The following is a 12266-nucleotide window of genomic DNA, read 5'->3' as shown; positions in this document are numbered from 1 at the left end:
CCTGGACCTAAGAATTAATATATTAAAGCGTAACGGCAGGGTAGCTCAAAGAGCACTAAACTTGACGTTATTTGGGTCGTCCCTAGCTGCCATAGGACCATAATATAGAAATTTATTTTTATACTACGCTTTATGTTTTTTTATGGTTGCGAGTATGACTGATTCAACGGCGGGAGTAGGAATCAGAGAAACTCCCAAAGTTATTAAGAAAAAATGTATTAAGTGCGTAAGCACATGATATTTATTATTATTATACACTATGACCTATATTGCCTTGATGTAAAATTCGAACATGTAGGCCTACATGTATACAGTGATCGACAAGGGGAGGTTTGACGTAGCTAAAAGTTTATAAAAGAAAATAGAAGGTAGGTTAGACGTAGAAATCAAGCCTCTCTATCCTCTTCTGTCCGTCAGCCAGTTCTATCTTTCCATCGGGTTCCGTGATATTCCCTCCAAAACACTCTACAATTCCACAGACATCTTGAACTTCCCATTTTCCATTTTCCGTGTAGTAATGCATGCTCTCACTGTCTCTATTCATATATCCAAACCATCTCAACAGTGCATGATCCATTATACCCTGCAACTTCACTAAATATTCTCTATCGAATCTCTCATTCTTTATTATATTACTTAAATAATTTCATCTCCACTTCCTATAAGTTACTTCTTCTGTCTCTGTCTCTTTCATTATTAATCCACGTCTCTGCTCAATGCATGATTATAATATGTTATATATTACCATCTTGTATTTCATAGGCACGCCCCTGTTCCATAGCAATTTTTATAGAATCCACTTTCCAGCTATCCTCTTTATTCTTTCGCTGCCTTCAATTTTGCTTTGCAGATATTTGAAACTCTCCGCCACACCAAACTTGTCTCTCCCTAACTTTATTGTTGACGATTTTCTGGCCCCATTTCATGTTGTTATTAATATTTCACTTTATTCTACGCTGAATTTCATTCCGGTTCTTTAGCTTTCAAACATAACTGTAAATTGGAAATCTCAATTGACGTGTTCTATTTGTTTTACTGTAATTCAATACATGTTGTGTGAACATTTCGGAGAACTGCAACGATTAAACGAAATACATATGAGTGCTATGAGGACAGTATCGAACGAAAATACGTAGATAAAACATAAGAGAGGTAGTGCATGAAAAAAGGGATATAAAGACAGAAAACACAATAACTGAAGAGGATATTTATCTGATAATCTTCCGACGTAATCAAAATCTCTCGTAACTACAAAAGTGTTTACATGAAGATGAAGTAGTTCTTTCTCTTTTAATTGGAAGATAACTAGTTTTATCTCAGTAGATTCTCATGTGAAGAATTATAGCAGCCGTATCATAGTCTTGATATCTAGAGATTAATAATTAAGGTATTCGAACTACTTAACTAAAGTTGTTCCATTTTGTGTGTTACCTTATTCATGCAATTCTTTTGTTAGACTCATACCACAGATTACTCATACTTTAATTTGGATGTCAGAATAGTACGATTGTTAAGGTACCTTGCCATGGGCCTCCCGAAGGAGGGGGGGGCGTACCCCCATGGAAAATAAAAGTCAATCTAAAATTATATATTTCACACATATAATTTCATTGCAGTAACAATAATATGTGTAAATTATTGCATGAATGCGATAAATTCAAATTTAAGCAATTTTTTTTTTTAGAGAAAACAACACTATTATTAGGGAAAATGTGCCTTGTTTGCCCCACCGGGGAAAAAATACTTTCCTTGCCCCTCCCTGGAGAAAAATCCTCCGGGCTAGATTTTCCTGCTACTGTTTTATATTCTTGTACTCTGGAATATGTACTTGCATGAATAGGGCAACGAGTTTAAGTTTTTGTTTAGGGGATGGAACTAGGGGGTTTTTAAGGTGTGAAAACATGTTTCTCTCAAGTACTTCAAATTTCGCGATGTATTTAAGTAGTAGAGTTACGGACACTTGTGGATTGCAACCGCCTCATCGACTTTCAGATAGCCCAGAAGTGCCCGGCACCATAGATGGGTAGGGAAGGAGGGGGCGAGGTGTTGAAGGTGGCCCGTGAAACCTATACTCGCTTTGCAATGAAATAGATGGAGTATAGATGCTCCTTGAGTGAGCAGGATCTCAACCTTTTTCTCTTCCTAGAAAATAGACACTTAATGCATTTCTTATGATCAAAAGGCTGGGAATCTGAACACCGAGAGAACACCTACTTCCTACTAGGTATAAAAATGCAGCACATGCTCACTTCTTGAGACTTGTCCTAGTAGCGATGTGTGTTTGAACAGCTACTAATTTCTGTGAATACAACCTAATATCTTATGAACACATGCCTATTATATTCGAAATGTTTGCGGGTGGGTGTAAATTATGAGACGTTGGCGTGCGCACGAGGGACAAGGGCAGCAGTTGCTCCCTAATACATTTATTTACACATTTAGTGTAGAGAAATCTTGTTGCCGTTATTAAACAATATTATACTCTTAAAGAAAATTTTGAAGCCGACGAAAGTTCCAAGCAACTACGGGAAGGGGGTGCGTTATATCCTATGTAATTGGACTATCGCACTTGGTTCTCTAGCAAATTTTTTGTTATTAACACTAACACTCCCACCAGGACCGCCGTTAGGAAACGCGAGGCCCTGTGCGAACCATACCCTTATATTTTGAAAGTGAAAATATAGGCACCTTTCATTCCTCGTAAAATTATATACTCAAACGTCCCATCCCTGACCTCCCACAATCTTCAACACACATTTGAACCAGCGACGAAGTTTGGCAGCCTGTAGAGGGCATCAAGACAAATAACTCTTCTTAAAAAAATTTTGGTAGGCTTTGTTTCGCCACTACTACCAGCCCTTGAAAAAGTGGAAATTCCTAGAGGAAAATCCTAACTTAGGGGGGGGGGGGTTGCTTGGTCGAGTTTGGAGCAAGAAGAGAGAAGAGCATGATTATATGGATCAACATTGAGACAGTTCACTAGGGGGGATGCTTATGTAAGTTATCCTAGCTGGTGAGATGCTTTATAAAATTTTTGTAACTGAGGAAACTGCGTTTCACTATTCTCCACTTCGAGCGCTTATCTTGCGTATGTAGATGATATTTGTTTCTGTCAGATAGTACACTAAAGACGTCAGTGCTCTGTGGAAACGGGATCATGCTAGCAGACAGGGTGAAACCCCTGAGATTATCCCTTTTGCTTAATTCATGCATTGCTGCTTATCGTTATAGGCATAACTTGGCGGGAGCAAGGGGAACGAAGCCAAATTTTGAGGTTCATTAAAATTTACATGTTTTAGAATGTAAAACCTTTTACATGTTTGGAAACCTTAGGTTTTCGGCTCCAAGTTAAGTTGCTGCTTATCGTTACATTAGAGACTCGTTGAGTTTTATTCAGAGATATTTATATCCCGAGGGCGATACTCAACATCTGTCGTCTTTCGACAGGTAAAACAGGAGTAACCATGAATGTGATGCATGGTAGCAAACATACAGGATAGAAAATGCTATTTTTGAGGGCTGAAGTCGAAATGAAACGTCAGGGAACAAACGGTTTTCAAGGCAAGTTGTTCCCATTGACGTACTCTACACGCTATGAAAGTTTGTCTGTGTTTCATAATGTCACCTTGTCATTTAGCGTTTTTTTGTGTAACTTTTGCCTAATCGCGACGATGAGAATGAATGATGAAATTGATGAAGTGACACTCACAAAGAACACGCATGCTCAGGCCGGCCGAGATTCGAACCCGGGAGGCCTAGCGGTAGTGTGCTGTGGTAATAATTCAACCACGGAGGTCAGCGACCCTGTATACGTGTATATCCATATAATTACCATATAAATGAGTGTGTGTGGTACACGCAATCTTCACGAATTGGTATTGTAATAATTATGAACCTTTCATATGGTTTTGGTATTAATTATCGTAGGGGGAAATATATTTAGAAAACACGTAGAATATATATAGTGCTTTATTGTTTTGTTTTAGTTTACGTATTACTGGTACTTTCCTACCGTATAATAATGCCACGCTATCTGTACAATTTAAAACAATGAATTTTTATGTACGACTTTTACGTCATTACGAATTCTTGCAGGGAAGTTAGAATGCGTTTAGCAGCAGAATTCCGAGATGTTCCTGTTTCACACAGAGACAGTGTTCGGATACTTGTGAACAAATTTAAGGAAACAGGGTCTGTTCTTGATAAGAAGCGAAAGAAGCGAAGAGTAAAACGGCGTTGTGCTTACTGGGAGGAGAAGCTATTCGACGTTGGAGCACGATTGGAACATACTCATCAAAAATCCCTCCGGTGTCTTGCACAAGAAACAGACATTTTCATGACGTCTGCGTGGCGAACTACCAAGCTTTAAAACCTGAAGCCATACATTAGAAGAATTGAAAGAAAATATGAGGGAAGAAATTGAAGCCATTTCTGAAGAGGAACTGATACGTGCTAGTAAACATTTCCTATTAATATACCGTAAATGTGTTGGTGCAGGAGGATATAATTTCCAACACCTTCTTGTAACAAGGTACGTGCTCATTTTAATTGTAACTGTCAATATAATTGTACAAGCTTATTTCATTACATAGCTAGCGGTTCCAGTTACGCCGACGTTGCATTCAGTTTGCCGGCAGATGCGGTATTACTTCCCGGCGCGCTAGCCGCCTCTCCACATCCACCTCGGCTATGAAAGGCACTGTACATATATATATATATATATATATATATATATATATACACACACACACACACGCCTAAAATTACATTAATGGGATTATCGGTTGGCCCTGAGACACACGCTTTATTACGGTTTATACGTCCGTGTTTCGTCGTACCCATCAATACAATAAAATAGATGGTATGAGGTTTTTCTATCCCTGACTGACTCTTATCAAGGCTATCGCCCTCCCCCTAATGAGAGGGTCTGTACACGCCTGTGGTTCGGAAGTGAAAATTCCACAATTACATGAAAGTTATACTCATGAAATTTCGTTAAAAGTAGTATGTTAGGTCTAATACGACTTCTCACACGTCTTCATCTTACATGTCAACTTATGGCCAATTCCACAGTGGGAAGTTCTGTGAAATACACCCCATCCTTATCCTTAAAATATAGAAATATGCGTTGCGGAAAATGGCATGTTGCAATCAATCTCAAAGTTCTGTGTGTGTGTGTGGATGAGAATTCACACAACTATGGTTTTTGCATCACAAGTTTCAAAGTTTTTCTCAACAACAACAAGGGAGTAACATAGGCAGGGGCGGCGCCAGGGGGGTGCGAAGGGGTGCAGTTACCAAATAGCTTAACTAAACGTGTTTTGTTAATTCAACCAAATCAGTTTTCTTCTGTGTTGCAGTGTAATTTACGTATGACTTATGGAAGTCATGTTCTCATATGAGCGTATAATTTTTAATTATTGAAGAGATACAACTATTAGCTATTGCACATTGCAGGCAAGCTATTGATACTTATCTGAAAGGGAAGCAACATTTATTCTTTGTACAAGTTGGAATCAAAGGAAGCAAGCAAAAATGAATCAAGTCATTGGATATTTTCATAAAGCCTACTAAAAGCGGCTACACCCACTAAAGCATGTATGCATGCTTCATTTTTCCTTTATTTTCTTTTCAACATCGCACCCCTTAAATTTCGTTCCGCACCCCTCAGCACCCCTAGATGACTAATCCTACCGCCGCCGATGAACATAGGCAGAGTGAATTATAGTGATCTTATACATATTATAAGATTAATCATTATAAAATTAGTAATATTGCCACACATCCTACATGGCGGTGTTGTTAGTGCACTGCGACACAAGTAATCTCGAGTTCAAATCTTGCTTGGGCTTGGCTTGTTGCATTTTGATTGTCTCTTCATTCCATTCATCCTCATCGTGGCGATTTACCCAATGAAACATAAAAGCACCGTAAAATAAGAAACATAAAAATTCAAAGAGATTATGAACTTATGAAATTGACAAAAAAAGGAAACAACATGTGTAGAGTATCTTGTCTGAGACTGGCAATGGCTAACGCAACTTTTATGCTTCTTTAATAAAAGTTAACCACAACAATGAAAATGAATAGTGAATTTAGGAAACCTAGGTGAGAGAGAAAAAACTCAGAATAACACCCAAGACCTCGCCGCAATTCGAGCCCAGAACCTGCAGTGTCAAGAACGTGAGTCGAACATTCAACACGCCGACTATCAGCATTGTATTTGTATTTGTACTTTTTTTATTTAGCGTCACTTTTCTGCTACTTTTGGCAATCGTGACGACGAGAATGCGTGGACTTGATGAAGGGATCCTCACAAATAACACTTATGCCTGGGACGGGATTCGAACCAGAGAAAATAACACCCATAAGCCGGCCGAAGTTGGGGCTATTGCACAATAAGTTAATGTCAATGCCATAGTTAGGAATGACAGGTAACATTGTCTTTGCACTATGACATGCAAATTAGTAATCAGTGATAAGGTTCTTTCTTGTCATTTTCGCACCGCCTTGCCCTTGAGCGAGCGTTATCACTCAGCGCATGAAGTGCAGGTACGATTCTGCAGAAGGTCGATAAACCTCGAAGTTCAACAACTGAATCTAGATAGCGCTGATGTAGCTATAACCACAGTTAATGCTTAGCAGTGTTTCAAGCTACTATACATATCACTAAAATGCTAGCAAAAGGTTAAAGTAACCCCAACATTAAATATGAACTTACCCGTAATTTCACACAAGCTACATTTCAGAAATTTACCAGTGTTAGGATCTGTAGGAAGCTAGGATTAGCTACAGAGTGAAAAATATACGTGCCATTTGGCTTAAAAAGGACTAATTTCAAATTCATATTTTAAGCACAGAAAGACAAATTGGATTGGACCTACAGTTCAGGGAAGAGAGGAGTAAAGATACATAAAGTGATAGGAAGGAGAAATAAAGAGAAAATAAATTAGATCTGAAGACGGAAATGAAAGAAGGCAGGACTGGACCAGTTCGTCCTCTTCCTTTGCCGAAAAGGAAGGTTTATATTAATATCTTTGAAGCGCAGATACGCATATATGAATAATATTTAGGGGGTATATTGAATGTGATAAATGCCGGCATCCGTTACCAGAAGTTCCAGATTCGAATTCCAGTCAAGACATGAACCGTTCCAAAATACATTTCATCTTTTCATCACCCATCCTCTCCGTCGCGATTAAACCAACAGGTCGTCCTAAAGGTTTCAAAATAGAAATAGAAATGTCAAATGTGAAAGTTACGTGCACGAAAGAATGAGTGAAGCCTCCTTCCAGAGTACTTTTATTTTAAAAATGTATGAATCGAACGTCATTAGAATGAAACGTATTCGTAACTCGTAGAAAACAGATACCAGTTATTACAGAAAACCACACGTTTCTGCTCATTGGCTTGGTCAGAAATTTTTGTAGGAGGGTTCAAGTCATTTCGTATTGACATAGTAGAGATAATAATATAAATATTAATAATCGTGAAACAAATTTTATAAACTATTATTTACAGCCAAACAATTATGCCTATTATAATTATATCTTTGGTCTCTTCCAGTCGATACACCAGATGAGTGAATATAACGCACAGCTTTTCTGTATGTTCGTATCTTTTTAAATATTGAAATGCCTACAAAAAATCTTTGAAAGTCGGGGGCAGTGCCGGATCTACAAATCTGCCCCCCTCGCAAAAAATTACCAAAGGCTCCCCTCTACCCACGTACCTACGTTTACACACAGACACACACATACATTACAGGCACGTATGCAAGGGGGGGGCTCAGGGGGCTCGAGCCCCCCCGAAAATTTGTGGTTTATACTAGATAAAATGAGATTTTTAGCTTCCCCCATGTGTGTGTGTGTGTGTGTGTGTGAAATAAAATATTGTTACCATAATTTGACAAGAGAAGTAATTTTCGAGACAAGGAGGAAAATGTTCTAGAATCCTGAGGTTCTAGCAAAATAAGCAAACAAACTAATCCACACAAACTTTCTTCTTTCCCTTGGTTGCTTCCTCGGACGCACCAAAGAAGTGGATCTGTCCTGTCCCTCCGATATGTTGAGAGAAGCACAGATGTTGAGTGGGTTGGGTGATGGGAGCGTTGTCCAGGTCAAGTGATGAAGGACACATATTGCTTCAACATTCTTTTCTCCCCACATCCCAGGCTCCAGGTCTCCAAACTGCAAACTGAGAATGTCGAAGGGAGCGATCGTCCCCCGCCCCCTTTCCCTCGAGCCCTTGAAAGGGCGTCGTGGACGACTTCCGCCGAGAGCCTATTCTTCTTCCCTCCTATTTTGATAATTTGAACAACTGAAATGAATTGCAACGAACTTTGCAGTATTAAAGAGCCGATTAGGTGGGCGGAGAAGGCAACCGTACCTTCTCCTGAGGACCCCGAGTGAGCGCTGGTGGTTGACAGGAAGACCACAGGAGTCTTATTTTCCAGGTACTGATAAATAATTAACACCGACTAAAATAAAACAAACATTGAAGCATTTTACAAGACACATGCAAAACATGACCTGGGGAAACCCTCGGTCAACGAATTTGTCCCCTTTCCACCACTCCATCAAAGAAGAGAAACTGCATACATAAATAAAGCCCAAATATGCATTTTTTGGTATAGTGTTTAGACCTGTGATAGATAGATAATATACCAGCCACCTCTGCTTCCTCGCTCATTCTTCTGGCGCCATCATTGTGGAAAGAGCGTAGCTAGAGGAGAAGATCAGGGTGGAGTAAAACTAATTTTTATTTCGGTTGGAGCCCAACTCCCCCCACCCCCCATGGACTAAAACTCTATTAATTCCATATAAGCGTACTATCAGTTGTAATTTTTGGTCATTCGAAATTTTGCTCCTTACAATGGTAAGCATCTTGGCTTCCTCCGATGTAATATGCGAGCAATTGTTAACCTATAAAAAAGGCGCTTTTCGTCTCAGTTCTTATCGGTGAAGGGTGGAGAACAGTCTCACCGGGTGGTGATAGAGAAGTTTGGAACAGTCGATTAAGATTTCGTCAAAACATTAATTATTGCACAGAATAAGATTTTGTATAACTTTCCTTGTCTGTTCACTCTTCTCAAGATTCTCAACATTGGTCTTCACGAAATCAGAAAAAGTAATATGTGACTCGAGAAATCATATCGTACTGTTTGCGAATATTATTACTATTAACATGTTGCGTGTTTTACACTATGTAAATAGTATAATAGTGGTACGTTCCTATTTTTATTTTAGTTATTTGGTACTCATATTACTACTTGCCGGAAATGATAATGCAACTTTGGGAAATAATCACCAAAACAAAGGATGTTGGCTTACCTTCTTGTTTATTCTAGACGAACACTACAGCTACACTACAAACACTGAGTAATACCGAAGGAAAACACTGAGTAATAACGAAGGAGACCGCTCCAGTCGTTGTCCTCGCGATGCCTGGAAATCTCCCTCTCTCTGTTTTTCGTCCCCAGTCTTTCACCCCTGCTTCCAGGGGTCAAATCACCTCGCGTCTGGTAAGGCGGTTCCTTCTCCCCCCGTTAGGTGGCAGCAAAAGTCAGCGGCTTTCGGTGGCTGTCGCTACACCAGCCCCCCACGGAGAAAAAGGGTTACACCTTGTGTGGGAGGCGAAATGTTACGCGTCGACCAGAACGGGTGACGTAGTCACCTCTTGGTGACGGACTCTCTTGACGTTGCGCCGATGGTGGTTGGTTGGTGGGGGGGTGCGTTGGTGTGTCTGAGGAATCCTTGGTGTGTGGGACGTCCTCCGTCCAGGTGTAGGCAGGTTTGACCCGGTCAATGCTGACGCGGGTCTCACGACCGTTGAGACGCAGGGTGAAGGTCTTGCCGTCTTTGCTTAGGACTTGGTGTGGTCCGGAATACGGTGGTTGGAGGCTGCCTCGTACGGAGTCGTCACGGAGAAAGACGTGGGTGCAGGTTGACAGGTCCTTGAATACGAAGGTGCTGGGTTGATAATGACGGGAACCGGATTGTGGTCGCAAGCGAGCCATGTGTTGCCGAAGTCTGGAAATCAGGTCGGAAGGGTCTTCCATCCGGGTGGCTGTTGGTGGCACGATGAGCTCTCCTGGGAGTCGGAGCGGTTCGCCGTACACCAGTTCGGCAGGCGATGCTGCGAGGTCATCTTTGATGGCTGCGCGAATCCCAAGGAGCACGAGGGGCAGGGCTTCTATCCAGGTGGAGCCAGGGTGGCACATGAGTGCTGCCTTGAGGTGGCGGTGAAAGCGCTCGACCATGCCGTTGGCGCACGGGTGGTAGCTGGTGGTGCGATGGCGCTCGGAGCCGATGGTCCGTCCTAGTTCGCGGAAGAGTTCTGATTCAAATTGCCGCCCTTGATCTGTTGTGATGCGGGCGGGGGAACCGAATCGCGAGATCCAACACGATGTGAAGGCCGTCGCGACGTCCGCCGCGGTGATGCGTTCCAAGGGGAAGGCTTCGGGCCAACGGGTGAAACGGTCCACGGCTGTCAGGCAGTACTTATAGGGTCCCGCTGATGGGAGAGGCCCGATCAGATCGATGTGCACGTGCTGAAACCTTGCGGACGGAGGAACGAAATTGCCCAATGGAGCGTGCACGTGTCGGGAAACTTTGGTGCGCTGGCAGTCTTGGCACGATCGGGCCCAAGCGCGACAGTCTTGCTGGACTCTGGGCCAGACAAAACGCGACGCGATTAGGCGCGCGGATGCTCGGGTACCGGGATGACTGAGGCCGTGCAAGGCATCAAATATGCGTCGGCGGTGCGCGGCGGGTACATACGGCCGGGGTTTCGCGGTGGAGGTGTCGCAGTAGAGCTTGACTTCGGTGCCAGGTATGTCCATGAGCTGGAGGTGGAGGTCGCAATCGCCGTTCAGGAGCTCACGGAGCTCATCGTCCTCTTCTTGGGCGGAGGCGAGGGAGCGCAGATCGGGGGAGGGGGTGTTCCCGCGAACTGCATCCACCCGCGATAGCGCGTCCGCCACCACGTTAGAGGTGCCTTCAATGTAGCGGATGTCCGTGGTGAACTGAGCGATGAAGGAAAGTTGGTTGAGTTGCACTGGAGGTAGTTTGTCACGCCGCTGCTGGAAGGCGTAGGTGATGGGCTTGTGATCCACGTATATGGTGCAGTGTTGCGCTTCCAGGATGTGACGAAAGTGCTGAACGGCTGCGTAGACTGCGAGAAGTTCGCGGTAGTACGGTGGCCACTCGGACTGCTTGGTGGTGAGTTTCCGGGAGAAAAAGGCGAGGGGTTGCCACGAGCCGTTGGCGAACTGTTGCAGGCATGCACCGACGGAGGTGGCGGAGGCATCGGTGAAAAGTCCAAGCGGGGCCTCGGGATGCGGATGGGCCAGGAGCGTGGCGTTGGCAAGGCTGGTCTTGCAGGCCTCGAAAGCTTGTTCTAGGTCCGGCGTCCATGGGAATGGCTGGGATCCTCGGAGGGTGGTGACGGCAGCATGCAGAGGAGCTTGGTGTTTGGCAGAGGATGGTAGGAAACGACGGTAGAAGTTGATCATGCCGAGGAAGCGACGCACGCCGCGAGCCGTGGCTGGTCGTTTGAAGTCCTGTAGGTCTGCGATGCGGTCGGGAAGCGGTCGTGTGCCGGCAGCGGAGACTTCGTACCCAAGGAACGTGACGCAGGGGGTCCCAATCACACACTTCTGGGTGTTAATCAGGATGCCGTGGTCCGAGAGACGTCCGAAGAGGGCGCGTAGGTGTTCGCGGTGTTCCTCGTGGTTGCGTGATGAGACGAGTATATCGTCGATGAATGGAAAGCAGAAATCCAGTCCTGAGAGCACTTCGTCGATGAAACGCTGGAACGTCTGCCCGGCGTTGCGTAGTCCGAAGGTCATGTATGGGAACTCGAACAACCCGAATGGCGTGGTGATCGCTGTCTTCGGGATGTCGTCTGGGTTGACAGGAATTTGTGTGTACGCCTTGACCAAGTCGATGACCGAGAAGACGGTGCATCCGTGGAGGTGGTTGCTGAAATCGTGGATGTGCCTCACTGGATAGCTGTCCGGAATCGTCCGGGCATTGAGGCCACGGTAGTCCCCGCACGGTCTCCAGCCCTCCGTTTTCTTGGGTACCATGTGCAGCGGCGAAGACCAAGGGCTGTCGGAGCGACGTGCGGTGCCTTCGCGCAACATGGCGTCGAATTCGGCCTTGGCTATTTGTTGGCGATCTGGAGCGAGGCGGCGAGGTCGGCTAGACACGGGGGGGCCCGGGGTCGTCCGGATGTAGTGAACCGTGGAGTGACGAACTTCT

This window comes from Lepisma saccharinum, chromosome 1 (assembly GCF_977018435.1).
Source record: "Lepisma saccharinum chromosome 1, izLepSacc3.1, whole genome shotgun sequence".
Taxonomy (NCBI): domain Eukaryota; kingdom Metazoa; phylum Arthropoda; class Insecta; order Zygentoma; family Lepismatidae; genus Lepisma; species Lepisma saccharinum.
Note: the sequence above shows the minus strand (reverse complement) of the source record.